At 36.1% G+C, this 14119-nt stretch overlaps 1 protein-coding gene across 6 annotated transcripts in view; it reads left to right on the top strand.

Moving 5' to 3' along the window:
* Positions 1 to 14119, top strand: part of GLCE (glucuronic acid epimerase) — a 119185-nt gene that overhangs the window by 89369 nt on the left and 15697 nt on the right. The window contains exon 1 of one of the 6 annotated variants that reach the window (XM_044231667.1): positions 2520 to 2530. The exons of 4 other annotated variants lie outside the window; for them this stretch is intronic. The gene's annotated coding sequence lies outside the window, so the exon portion shown is untranslated. Of the gene's footprint in view, positions 1 to 2519; positions 2531 to 3975; positions 3994 to 14119 lie in introns of those variants that run through there. One more of the 6 variants, XM_044231668.1, reaches the window with a different exon arrangement.

The following is a 14119-nucleotide window of genomic DNA, read 5'->3' as shown; positions in this document are numbered from 1 at the left end:
GCTCTTGAATCACTGCTTTGTCAGTATTAGAAACGAAGAACGTTAACTGAAGTCATTCTCAGTGGAGTATGGATTAATTATTCTGCGAAAATCAATGTGCTAATAATCTTAATCTTCACAATTGCCTGAAATAGTTCTGAGTCTGGGCAGCACACCTATTTTATCATTTGCAAATAGTATCTACTAGTCAAATAAATTTAATGCATGTGGTATATTAAAGTGATTCTTAAGAGTGTGGTCCGGCAGTATAGATTTCTCACCTGGAACTGGTTAGACAGGCAGATTATTGGGCTCACCCAGATTCAGTCAATCAGAAACCATGGAATTGGAACCTAGCAATCTGTGTTTGAACAAGCCTTCTGGGTAATTCCGATGCCCAATAAAACTTAAGAACTGCTGGTATAGTATATTGGTGCCCAAACCTAATAAATCCTCAGAATCACCTGCGAAGATCTTGAGACGTATTCCCAGCCCAGAGGCTGATATGCTGGGTTTGGAAATCACTGATAAATTAGAGCTTGATTCAAATGACCTAGATTTTGTGCTTGGCTCTACCTTATCAATTTTGACAACTTTATATTGCTGAGCCTCAGTTTTCTATTTTGTAAAACAGCACTCACTTGCCTGCCCATTTCATTAGATTGTTGGAGGAATTAAATGAAAATGAAAACAAAAAGTACTTTGCACAATAGATATGGAAATCCATAGCTATAAGAATATCATCTTTGGGGTGCCTGGGTGGCTCAGTGGGTTAAGCCGCTGCCTTCGGCTCAGGTCATGATCTCAGGGTCCTGGGATCGAGTCCTGCATCAGGCTCTCTGCTCAGCAGGGATCCTGCTTCCTCCTCTCTCTCTCTGCCTGCCTCTCTGCCTATTTGTGATCTCTCTCTGTCAAATAAATAAATAAAATCTTTAAAAAAAAAAAAAAGGAATATCATCTTTGTTCTGCTTTAGTATATGTTCTTACGTGCATCTCATCCAAGCACCTTTCCCTTGCCTAACAACCTGCCACATTATTGAGTTGCAAATTCAGTGACCATATGTTAGCGCCTTTTCAATATATAAATTTTTTCTTCAGTAGTTTCCCATACATTCAGATCTTGTCTCTGAGGTTGTAAGCCATTTGAGAAAAGGAACCATATGTAAACATCTTATATTTTCCTCAGTATCAGATCTTAGGCTAAATTATATACATAGTAATACCAAGTAAAATATTTATTAATCTCTTCATTAGCTCATTGTCATAACTAGTACTGTAGGAATTATTAAAGGTTTTCAAAACCTTTTTTACTTCATTAATTTAGTATTTTTATGCAAATAGACTTTCTTTATTTCCAGTAACAAGGAAAGGTGGTTGATCTGGTACCAGTCAACATCGGTACTTCACTTCAAATTATTTAAAGAAATGTTCCTTTTAGTATGCTTTCTGTCTAGTTGGTGGTTGCTGTATTTTAGAAAATGCATTGTTTTGGTGTCCTATTGGCACCTAAACCTTTCCTACAAAAGTAATGTGTCAAGTGGAAGGCCTAGTCTTAGAATATGAACTTCCAGATTGAAAAAGGTGTAAGTAAATGGAAACACATTGCATGTTTGTGGATTGAAAGAGTTCATATTGTTAAAGTATCGTACTACTTAAAGTAATCTACTGATTTAGTGCAGTCCCTGTCAAAATTTCCATGTGATTTTGCAGAAACAGAAAAACTTATTCTAAAATGCATATGGAATTTCCAGAGACCCCCATGTAGCCAAACTGTCTTTAAAAAAAGGGAAAGAACTGGAGAATTCACACTTCCTAATTTCAAAGCTTACTTCAGGAATCAAAATAGTGTGTTATTTGCATAAAAACAGAGATATAGATCAATGGAGTAGGCAGCCCAGAACTAAACCCTTGCATATATGGTTAGATGATTTTTTTTTAAGATTTTATTTATTTATTTGACAGATCACAAGTAGGCAGAGAGGCAGGCAGAGAGAGAGGAGGAAGCAGGCTCCCCACTGAGCAGAGAGCTTGATCCCACCCAGAACCCTGAGATCATGACCTGAGCTGAAGGCAGAGGCTTTAACCCACTGAGCGAGCCACCCAGGCGCTCCTGGTTAGATAATTTTAACAGGAGTGCCAAGATCATTCAATGGGGAAAGGACAGTCTTTTTCAACAAAAGGTGCTGAGAAAACTAGATATTCATGTGCAAAAGAATGAAGTTCTGGCCTCTACCTAACACCATATGTAAAAGTTAACTCCAAGATGGATCAAAGAGCTACACTTAAGACCTAAACCAAGAAATTCTCAGAAGAAAACAGAACAAAAGCTTCATGACATAGGATTTGGTAGTGATTTATTTATTTATTTATTTATTTTTAAAAGATTTTATTTATTTATTTGACAGAGATCACAAGTAGGCAGAGAGGCAGTCAGAGAGAGAGGGGAAGCAGGCTCCCCGCTGAGCAGAGAGCCCCATGGGGGGCTCGATCCCAGGACCCTGAGATCATGACCTGAGCTGAAAGCAGAGGTTTAACCCACTGAGCCACCCAGGTGCCTCTGGTAGTGATTTCTTGAATATGACACTGAAAGCACAGGCAACAAAAGAAAAAATTAACAAATTGGGCCTCATAAAAATTAAATTCTGTGCACCAAAGACAGTATCAGCAGAGTAAAAAAGGCAGCCCACAAAATGGGATAAAGTATTTGCAAATCACATGTTTGATAAGGGATTAATATCAGAATATATAGAGAACTCCTAAAACTCAACAACAGCAAAAAACCCAATTCATAAATGAGCAAAGGACTTGAAAAGACATTTCTCCAAAGAAGATACATAATTGGCCAATAAGCACTTGGAAAGATGTTCAACATCACTAATAATTAGGGAAATGCATTTCAAGACTACAATGAGATACTACCTCATACACTTTAAGATGGGTACTATTTAAAAACAAAACAAACAGAAAATAAGTTGGCAAGAATGTGAAGAAACTGGAACTGTGTGCACTATTGGTGGGAATGTAATGTTAAACTATGGTAAACAGTATGATGGTTCATTAAAAACTTAGAAATAGGATTTCCATATGATCCATTAATTCTGCTTCTAGATATATATCCAAAATAATTGAAAACAGCGTCTTCAAAAAGATTTTTGTACACCCATGTCCATAGCAGCGTTATACACAGCCAAGAAGTACAAGTAACCCAAGTGTCCATAAACTGGTGAATGGATAAGTAAAGTGTGGTGTGTGCATACCATAAAATATTATTTAGCCTTGAAAAGAAAGGAAGTTCTGACATATACTATACCATGGATGAAACTTGAGGTCATTATGCTAGGTGAAATAGACCAGCCACAAAAAAAGACATATACTATAGGATTCCACTTTTGTAATTACTTACAGTAACCAAAATCATAGACACAGAAAATAGGATGGTGGTTGCCCTGGGACTGGTGGAGAGAGATAGAGAGTTACTGTTTAATGGGCATAGATAGAGTTACAGTTTTACAAGATGAAGAGTTATAGAAATGAATGCTGGTGATGGTAGCACAGTATTATGAATATATTTAATACCACTTAACTGTACACTGAAAAATGGTTAAGGTGGTAAATTTTATGTTGCATGTATTTTAGCTCAATAAAAAAAAGAATTGGAAAAAGAATGTGAGCTTCTACACTCTGGAATAATAGAAAACTCCAGGTGGTCTCAGGTCTCCTTGCAAATACAGCACAGTACCACAAGTTTATTTTCTTCCAACTCCTGGGTTCTGTTTTTAGTTTTTATTTATATGATTAATGTATTCCTCATTAGATGGTTCTCCTTCATCTTTGTGATTAAAGTTTTTCATTTTCATTGTTTGCTTTTTCCTTTTCAGGCAATGGATATGTGTTTATAAGAGAATAGCAGAGAAAGCAGAAGTATTGGTTTAACTTGCTTCAAAGAATATTTGTTTTGAGTAACTGAGCAGATAAATTTGAACTTTGATGTCATAGGTAATTTTCATTCTGAAGGTAATTACAGACAGTCTGTATGCAAGACTAAATAGGGGGGAAAAAAGTTAAAGCATTTATATAACAAATTTACTCTTTTCTTTTCGTCCTTTTTTTTTTCTTTTTTTTGGTTTGGTGGCAGTTGTTATTGCTAATAAAAAGATAGTCGTGGAATAAAAAATTTTTTACTTAAGATTCTACTTTTTTTATACTCTCATTTCTTATATTAATTCTAGTTATTTTCCTTATATACTGCCGCACTGGTGTTTTTAGGACACTGGTACATTATTCTCAAAGCCTCAAATTAACATGGACTAATGAAACTGTTATTAAGTTCCACTTTTATCTCTAGAGAAAGGCTTTGCTTGGATAAGTTATCCCAGTACATCACAATAATTATTAGCAGAAATGAGGTATTGTAATGCTTTCGTAAGCTGTTGCTGAATTTGTGGGGCCCCAGAGATCCTATTTGCAAGGGCTTAATTATTCAAATACATGTGGAGAGCAGGTATCTTTATTGGATGATATATATACATGTATATTCATAATGATGACTCATTTCTATTCTTTTCTAATATTAATATCAAATAATAATACTGTTTGAAGAAAATTTATAAATTCCAGTACCTTCATTCAGAAATATCAGTAAATTTTTAGAATAACTAGGTAACTTTTCCTAAAATTGTGTTTTTAGGAAATATTATTTCCTAAATAGTATTTCCTAATTCTGTGTATCTATGTGGACTGTTGATTCATGGTCAAAATCAACTGTGTCTAAAATAAGACCGTTGATGGTGGGTCCAATTCACAATCTGGTAACCTGTTAGAAATTAGAATATCTTCTGGGGAAGGATAGTATTCAGCTGCCGAAATATAATATGTAATTGGTCGAAGATACTTTATGGCACATCAGAGCACAGTGTTTGGAATCAAACAAATGAGTTAAAATTTCAAGTGAACATCGTGTACCTTAGGTTAAATTACTTAACATTACAAAGCCTATTTGTTTCATCATCTGTAATATACAAAGAAACACAATTTTTAACCACATTTAAGTTCTCACCTGTCTTGGCTTTGTCCCTGTCTATAGTGACTCTCTTGTGGGCTATTATAACCTAGTCCCTTTGTCTGTAAAATGTGAATCATGTAATACAGGCATACCTCATTTTACTGCGTTTCATTTTATTGCCCTTCATTTATATTGCAGTTTGTTTGTTTGTTTGTTTGTTTGTTTAAATGAAAGTTTGTGGTAACTCTGTGTTGAGGAAGTCTATGGGTGCTACTTTCCCAATAGCATTTGCTTACTTCTGGTGTCTGGATTACATTTTGGTAACTCTCACAATATCTTAAATTGTTTTAGTTGATTATGGTGATCTGTGATCAGTGATCTTTGATGTTATTATTGTAATTGTTTTGGGGCTCTATGTACCATGTCCATATAACGCAGCAAACTTAATTGATAAATGTGTATGTTCTGACTGCTCCATGAACTGGCCATTCCTTCTTCCTCTCCTTGGGTCTCCTTATTCCCTAAAACAACAATATCAAAATTAGGTCAATTAAAACCCTGCAATGTCTAAGTTTTCAAGTGAAAGTAACAGTCATATGCTTCTCATTTTAAAAGCTGTAAGTTAAGCTCAGTAAGGATACATGTTGAAGCAGAGATAGGCCAAAACCTAGACCTCTTGTGCCAAACAAGTCAGCCAAGCTGTGAATGCAAAGGAAAAGTTCTTAAAGAAAGTTAAAAGTGCTATTCCAGTGAACATACAAGTGATAAGAAGTAATATAGCCTTATTGCTGATATGGAGAAAGTTTTAGTGGTCTGGATTAAAGATTAAACCAGCTACAACATTTCCTTAAGCCACAGCTTAATCCAGAGCAACACCTAACTCTCTGCAGTTCTACATAGGCTGAGAGATGATGACGCTGTAAAAGCGAAGTTTGAAGCTAGGAAAGGTTGGTTCATAATATGTAAGGAAAGAAGCTGTATCCATAACATAAAAGTGCTAGGTCACGCAGCAAGTCTTGATACAGAAGCTACAGCAAGTTACCCAGAAGATTTAGCTAAGATAATTAATGAAAGTGGTTATACTAGATAACAGGTTTTCAGTATTGATGAAACATCCTTATACGAAGAAGATGCCATCTCAGACTTTCATAGCTAGAGAGAAGTCAATGCCTGACCTTGAAACTTCAAAGGACAGGCTGGCTGACTGCTTAGGAGATAATGCAGCTGGTGACTTAAAGCCAGTAGTCATTTACCATTATGAAAATCCTAGGGGCTTTAAGAATTAGCTAAATGTACTCTGCCTGTGCTGTGTAAATGGAACAACAAAGCTTAGATCACAGCACATCTGTTTACAACACAATTTACTGAATTTTATTTTTAAGCCCACAGTTGAGACCTACTGTTGGGGGCAGTGGATTCCTTTCAAAATATTACTGTTCATTGAGAATGCACCTGGTCACCCAAAAGCTCTGATGGAGATGTACAGTGAGGTTAATGTTGTTTTTATGCCTGCAAACACAACTGTTCTGTAGCCCATGGATCAAAAGGAATTTCAACATCCTGGTCTTATTATTTTAAGAAATACATTTCAGGGTCTCCTGGATGGCTCAGTTAGTTAAGTGTCTGACTCTTGGCTTAAGAGTTAACTTTTGGCTTAGGTCATTATCTCAGAGTCCAGAGAGAGAGCCCTGAGTTGGGCTCCATGCTGGGCATGGAGCCTGCTTATAATTCTCTCTGTCCCTCTCTCTGCCCCTGCCCTGCTTCTTACGCCCACAGTTGGTTAGTCCCTCTCTCTCTCTCTCTCTTTAAAAAAAAAAAAAAGTTAAATACATTTTATAAAGCTATAGCTGCCATAGGTAGTGATTCTTCTGATAGATATGGGCAAAGTAAACTGAAAACCTTCTGGAAAGAATTTAGCTTTCTAAATGGGATTAAGAGCACTCATGATTCATGGGGAAGGTCAAAACACCAACATTAACAGGAGTTTGGAAGAAGTGTTTTCCATTCTTCATGGAGGACTTTGAGAGGTTCAAGACTTAAGTGAAGGAAGTAACTGCAGATGTGCCAGAAATAGCAAGAGAACTGGAATTAGAAGTGGAGCCTGTAGATGGGACTGCATTGTGACAATCTCATGATAAAACTGTAACAGATGAGGAGTTGCTTCTTATGGATAAGCAAAAAGGTGGTTTCTTAAATGGAATCTACTCTGGTGAAGATTGTTGAAATGACAACAAAGGATTTAGAATATGACATAAGGTTAGTTGATAGAGCAGCAGCAGGGGTTGAGAGGATTGGCTCCAGTTTTGAAAGGAGTTCTGTGAGGCAATGCTATCAAAACCATCACATGCTGCAGAGAAATCATTTGTGAAAGGGAGAGTCAATTGATGTGAACTTCACTGTTGTCTTATTTTAAGAAATTGTCACAGCCACCCCAGCCTTCAGCACCCACCACCCTGACCAGTCAGCAGATAAAGATTATGACTCATTGAAAGCTTATATGATGGTTAGCTGATGGTTAGCATTTTTTAGCAATAAAGTATCTTAAAATTGAGGTATGTATGTGGTTTTTTAGATATAATGCTGTTGTATACTTAACAGACTACATTGTAGTCTACTAAGCATATTAGTCTATTAAACGGTGTACTCAAACTTACATGCACTGGGAAACTAAAAAATTATTTTACTTGTTGTATTGTGATATTTGGTTTATTACAGTGTTCTGGAACCTAACCTGCCGTATCTCTGACGTATGCCTGTGTACTCTATATCCCCTACTCAATTTCTTCAGGGTGTTTGCCTAGGAATATAACCTTATTTGAAGCATTGTGAGCCAGTTGTAGCATAATTACTTTAACCTTAATATTTGAAAAAAAAAATGGGATAGCAAAGTTAACTTCTCATCTTGTCCTTCATAATGAGAATACTATTTGTTTTACATTCCTGGAAGAGTCCTAACCACCAAAAATAGTAGGCATTTCTCTATTATGTCAGAGCTATCACAGAGTACTCAACCATTTGACTGTGTAATTTAAGTCTTGGTCTATCAAGCAGTAAACAGATGGAACATTTCTAACAGCAGTAATTAAATTGTAAATCTGTTTTAACGAGTTGGCTAACATACAGCATCACAGTCCATATTCTGTTGTCTCAGTTATGTTCATTTTTATTTGGATTATGATTTCAGCATACCCAAATACGGGAAGGAAAACAAAGCTATTATTTGTTAAAATTGCATACTTGGGGTGCCTGGGCGGCTCGGTTGGTTAAGTGTCGCACTCTGATTTCAGATCAGGTCGTGATCTCAGAGTCATGGGATCCAGCCCCAGTGTCACTTCGCAGGGAGTCTGCTTGCCCCTCTCCCTCTGTCCCTCACCCCAGTTTTGTCTCCTCTCAAATGAATAAGTAAAATCCTTAAATAAAATTGCAGTACTTACAGTACTCATTCGTTCAACAAATCTTTATTGAATGCCTACTATGAACCAGACACATTTCTAGGCACTGGGGATCCAGCAGTGACCGGGAGAAGCAAAATTCCAGTCCTCACGGAGCTTAGATTCTAGTGGATTGGAGACAGATAATAAGCTAAATATATGTAATACCAAGTGTGGTAAATGCTATGAAGAAGTATAAAACTGAGTAAAGACCAGAGAGGATGTTGGGGTGAGACATACTGTTTTAGATAGGGTAGTCAGGGAAGTAAGGCCTCTCTGATAAATTAACACTTAAGCAGTGACCTGAAGAAGTAAGGAAGCAAGCCAAGTGGATATCTGGGGAAACAGTGCTAGGCAGAGGGCATGGCAAGTGCAGATACCTGATTTATTAGTTGTCAGTGCGTATTCATTCCACCTTGAAGCTTTTCTTAACACCTTAAAAAATTAAGGGAGAGTTCCTTCTCTGTGTGTCATAGCATATTGTATGTAACTTTTTTATAGTTCTTATCTCATCATTATGGTTTTTATGTGCATATTTCCCAATAATCTGACCTTTAGGGACAGAAATAGGTGCTGAATAGATGCTGATTGAACGAGTCAGTCAGTTTGAGTAAATATTGCACAACTACTTTCCTGTTTACTTGGTACCAAAGCATTATAAGAAATACAAATTGTCAGATACATAAGTAAATAAGAGAAAATAATGATCAAGTAAGCCGTGGTCTACGTTAATCAGCGGAAAGAAATTTCTTTCAATGAAATCTTTATGAATTTATTTAAATGTTCTTAACTGTAATATGATCTTCATAATTTAAAAACTCAGGATGATATCCATGATTTAATGTTTTGAATGACTTGGTTACTTGAAATATTCAGTTAGAAAAGTGAATTTGAGAAGTAAAAGTATCTACGCCACAGGAGTTTTTTGAATTGCAAATCATTTTAGAAGAGAACAGTTTGCTTTCCCTCATTTTTAACCATTTCTGCTAAGAAATTATTCCACAGTTTCTTTATGATACTTACTGAATGTTATTTTCTGTTTTAGATCTCTAAAGATACTAAAATCAATTTTTATTGGATTATGTTTCTAATGAAGTAAATCTTTAGGGTCTACAGTACATGAGATTTCAAGGTTTTTGAATTTACTGATTGTATAAAACTTTTTTTTTTTTTTAACTTGAAAGGTTAATCTGGTTTATAGATGTGGCAAAAGCTTTAAAGTAAGTAGGAAGCTTATCACCACTCAGAAGAAAACCCTGGTTTGGTCTGTTACAGGTCCTGTTGTTACTGTATTAACAGTACAGTCTACTTTCTGAAATTTTAAAGTTTCTGATTAGTTTTCTACAATTTGGCAGCATTATAATAAAATTATCATGTTTACCTTTAAATAAACCTACTTAGTAGTTAATAGTGCATGTCAATACTCAGAGTTTTCTTTTTTTTCATCCTTGTTTCTCCTATATTTTGAAAACTAAATATTTGTAGACATTTTAAACTTAAAATTTACCTTTCCTCTAATATTTTAACAAAGGTGACTTTGACCTAATTTTCTATTTTAATGATTTTTAAAACCCAGTAAATATGGGAAATGTGTGTGTTGTTTTACTAAAGTGAGATCATTCCAGTGTGTTTGTGCCTCTTTTTTTCAATTTCAAGTCCATAGTCACATTTCCCAGTGGAGGACCACTTCTCACATCTGGTTGTCCTATGCCCTTTTAAGTCTCTTTGGGAAAAAAAATCTGACCTAGTCCCCTTCTTCTTTTCATACCACTGACTTATTGAGGGGACAGGGCCAGCTCTCCTGCAGGATATCTTGCCTTTTAGATGTGGCTGGTTGATGGGTACCTAGGTGACTCAGTTAAGTGGCCATCTCTTGGTTTTGGCTCAGGTCATGATCTCAAGGTCCTGGGATGGAGCTCCGCATCCAGCTCTGTGCTCAGCGGGAGTCTGCTTGAGGATTCTCTCTCCCTTTCCTTCTGTCCCTCCTCCGACTCACATGCACACTTGTTCACTCCTTCTCTTTCCCAAATAAATAAATAAATCTTGAAAAGAAAAAGATGTGTCTGGATGCATCTGCATTTAACTTGTTCCTCTATCTCTTGTATTTCCTATTAATTAAAAGTCAAATTGTAAGGCCTCAGGGATTCATATTAAACATTTTTCATTGGGATATATGATAGGTTATTTACTTTTTATTTTAACTCATTAAAAAACACAGTATCTGGATGAGTCAACAGTAATGAGACTGAATTTGAGCACTGAATTAGGGTAATGAATCTGATCCCTTCATTGTAGAGTTTCAGCTTTTTAATCTTGCTACTAGAAAATAATGTATTTGGTGTTACTTTGCACAATATGAATCTCTAGGTCCCTATCAAACGTATACCTGAATATAATACTTGTCTAAATTAGTAAATTTCATGAGGAAATGACATAATGCTAATTTTCTGATATTTTTACCATTTTTCTTTTACATCATTAGCCAAGCAATTATTCTTCTGTAAAAGGAATTATTTATCATATGGAACTATTGGTTTGTTCTCTTAAAAAGGCCAGATAGATAAATAAATAATTTCACTTAGTTACCAATTTTAACCGTCTCAGTCAGAAGATGATATAAGGTTGGTTTTTGTTTTGTTTGATTTGCTTTTCTGGTTCTCTTTTTTTGAGTATCCTTGTAGACTCATGGATTTTTATTGTTTTAGTGTATTTCAGTCAACATCAGTCATAATTCTTACAACTTTGACTTAGGGGGAAAAGGATCTGTCAGGCTGATTCTTGTATCTTTTTGCTGTGATACCTATGTTTTTAATTATGGAAATACTCAAAGTATAGAGAATAGCGTAGTGAACCTTCAACATATCTTTGAGCTTCAGTAATTACCAGTGTTTCCAATCTCATTTTCTATATATCCTGCTGCTTTTTTGATCCCCTGGATTATGATCTCACTGATGTTTGAAAGTTTTCTTTATTTTCTGGCATAACAAGGCCCTAGACTTTAGAGAAATCATCCATTTCTCTAAGAAGCCATCATTTCTTTTTGTAAGCTTTTCATTTTCATTTTTGAAATGAAAGCTTTTCATTTCATTTCTCTTCACTTTGCCATCATGTGTCTCATTATAATGGTAGTATAGTTCCATAAGCGGGTTTGTTCTCATTTGAGTCATGGAGGAAGGGCATCTCTCAAAATGGGACAAAAATCTTTATATTTCTATTTAGTTGATCTAAATGTTAGGTATAGCTAACAAATGATTCAAATATTAACACATAAGTGTTTTTAAGGAATGCTTAAAGAAGGATTGCTTTTTTAAAAATAAATACCGTTTAGTGTTACTTACTGGTTTGTCTGTACTACAATATAAGGAAATCCTTTATAAATGTATGACTTCTGAAGGTTTCCTTGTACCACGCTTTGGTTTTTTAGCATTCAAAACATTTTCTCATAGTCATAATGCAGATGATGAAAGTGTTACTGGATTCTGGCTCTTAAATCTGTGTAAGATTTCCCAGATGGATCAAACTCTGTCTTTGCCTTTTCCCCTTCTGATGCCCTACTGAAATAAAATGTATAGAAATAAGAAATGAAGAAACCAGTGAAGTAAGGAGGAAGACTATGAAAGAGTGATAACTGAACAGATTTCTGGATCTCTATTCAAGTACTAGAAGATACAACTCTACCCTCTCATTTCCCTATCCCATTCTCATCCCTGCACTTGGACTATTGATAACAGGCATGAACCCCAAGCAAAACATCAAGCAGAGTTTTTTAGAGAAGCTAGGCAAAGCTAAGGCTTCTAGAGTACAAGTTATGTCTCCAGAACAAAAGAAAAACTCCATCATTTTGGCATTTAGAGGGCCTGCTGGCTCCCTACCCATGTACCCTAAAGGAATACTGCCAGTCAGCCTATACCTACCCCACACAGAGTCCTCAGGAGACAGTCTAGCCAAAAATCAGACCATCTGCACAATGGTAGAGGAATCTGTGTTGGCTAATGGGTCATTCAGATGTAAATACAAATGAGCAACCAAGATCACCAGGGATGTGAGGAAAAATGATGGCATGAAAGAGAGACTAAGATAATCAGAAAAATCGCTACTGGAGAAAATAGAGCTAATCAGAGAGAACTTAACAAGAAGTGAACGCTAAGGGCTGCAGGAAGATACTATACTCATTAAACAAGAATAAGAGAACACAAGTTTTCAGATCAGTAGGGCACAGCAAGTGCTGAAATAGTGAATCAAATATAATGTACTTCTTTCTGGGAAGCTGAATTCCAAGGACAAAGATCCAGAGGAAAACCATGTACAAAGTGACAAGTATCAGACTGAAATCAAGTCATCAGGAATTCTCTTAATGCTTTAAGACAATAAAACATTACCTACAACTTTTTAAAAGAAAATAATGTATAACCGGGGATTCTGTATCTTGCCAAACTGTTAATCAAAGGTAAGAGCAAACTGAAGGTTTTTTTTAGACACACAAGAACTCAAAGGTATCTTCTCTTGGAATTAAAAGAAATGAGTGAGGGTTGCCTGGCTGGGTCAGTCTGTAGAGCCTGCAACTCTTGATCTTGGAGGTCATGAGTTCAAGCCCCACATTGGGTGTAAGCTTACGATAGATAGAGAATTACACTTTTACCATCAGCTTTCTTTAAAAAATAGAAAATTATTGTGTAATATTTCACTCAACATTTTCATTTGGGGGTTTGATTTTTTTTTTTTTTTTTTTTTAAATCTCACTGCTGACAAAAGGGTTTATTGAGGGGGACAAAGAAGATGAAGAATTAGAGACAGTAAAGTAAGTAGTTGTGGATTTATATCAGAAAATAAATTATAGAGCTACTACAGCAAACAATAAGGAGACTGATTCTATAATTCTCCATAGTTCCCAATGACCCCCAGCAACAGGCAATTGAGGACTATTTTTTAATTGCAGTCACAGCTGGCTGATACACCATATGGCCAGCAGGAGCAACAGCATCAGATTCTTCTTCCATGATGACTGGAGTGACATGGTCTGGCTTATATTTAAAAGCATCATTCTTGTGGTTATTTTTGAGCATAGACTTGGGGGTAGAATAGTAGAGCAAGGGTAGAAATAATGAGACCAGTTTGGATATCACTGCAGTATTCCAAGTAAAAGATGACAGTAGCTCAGATGTGGTGGTCATTGTGGAGTTGGGGGAAAGAGGTCAGATTCTAGGTTTTATTTGAAGGTAGAGCCAACAGCATTTCCTGACTGATTGGATATGAGGTGATCAAAAAAGGAGTAGAGGTTTCTGGTATGAACAGTAGGAAAAGAGAAACGGGATGGGGGGAAAGACTGGGAGTTGTTTTAGATGTTACAGAAGTCCATTTGACCTCCAAGTAAAGATGTCAATTTCTTGTATTGGCACTTAGATACATGTGTCTGTAGTTCTGAAGAAAGGTCTGGCTTAGAGATGGAATTTTAGAAGTAGTCAGCATATAAAGTATATTTAAAGCCATGAGAGTGTGTGAGATCACAGGAGTGAATAGAGATTTTTAAAAAAAGTGTGAGGACCGAGGCTCTAAAGCACACTAACACTTAAGGTTCAGGGAGATGAGAAAGAATGATCAGAGATGACTGAGGAGGAGCAGCCAGTGGCGTATAAGGAGAACCACAAGAAGATGGTGCCCTAGAAGCCATGAGAAGAAAGTGTTTCTGGTAGAAAAGAGTCATTGACTA

This window comes from Neovison vison, chromosome 13 (assembly GCF_020171115.1).
Source record: "Neovison vison isolate M4711 chromosome 13, ASM_NN_V1, whole genome shotgun sequence".
NCBI lineage: Eukaryota > Metazoa > Chordata > Mammalia > Carnivora > Mustelidae > Neogale > Neogale vison.
The sequence above is the reverse complement of the archived record's forward strand: the minus strand, read 5'-3'. Positions and strand labels throughout refer to the sequence as shown.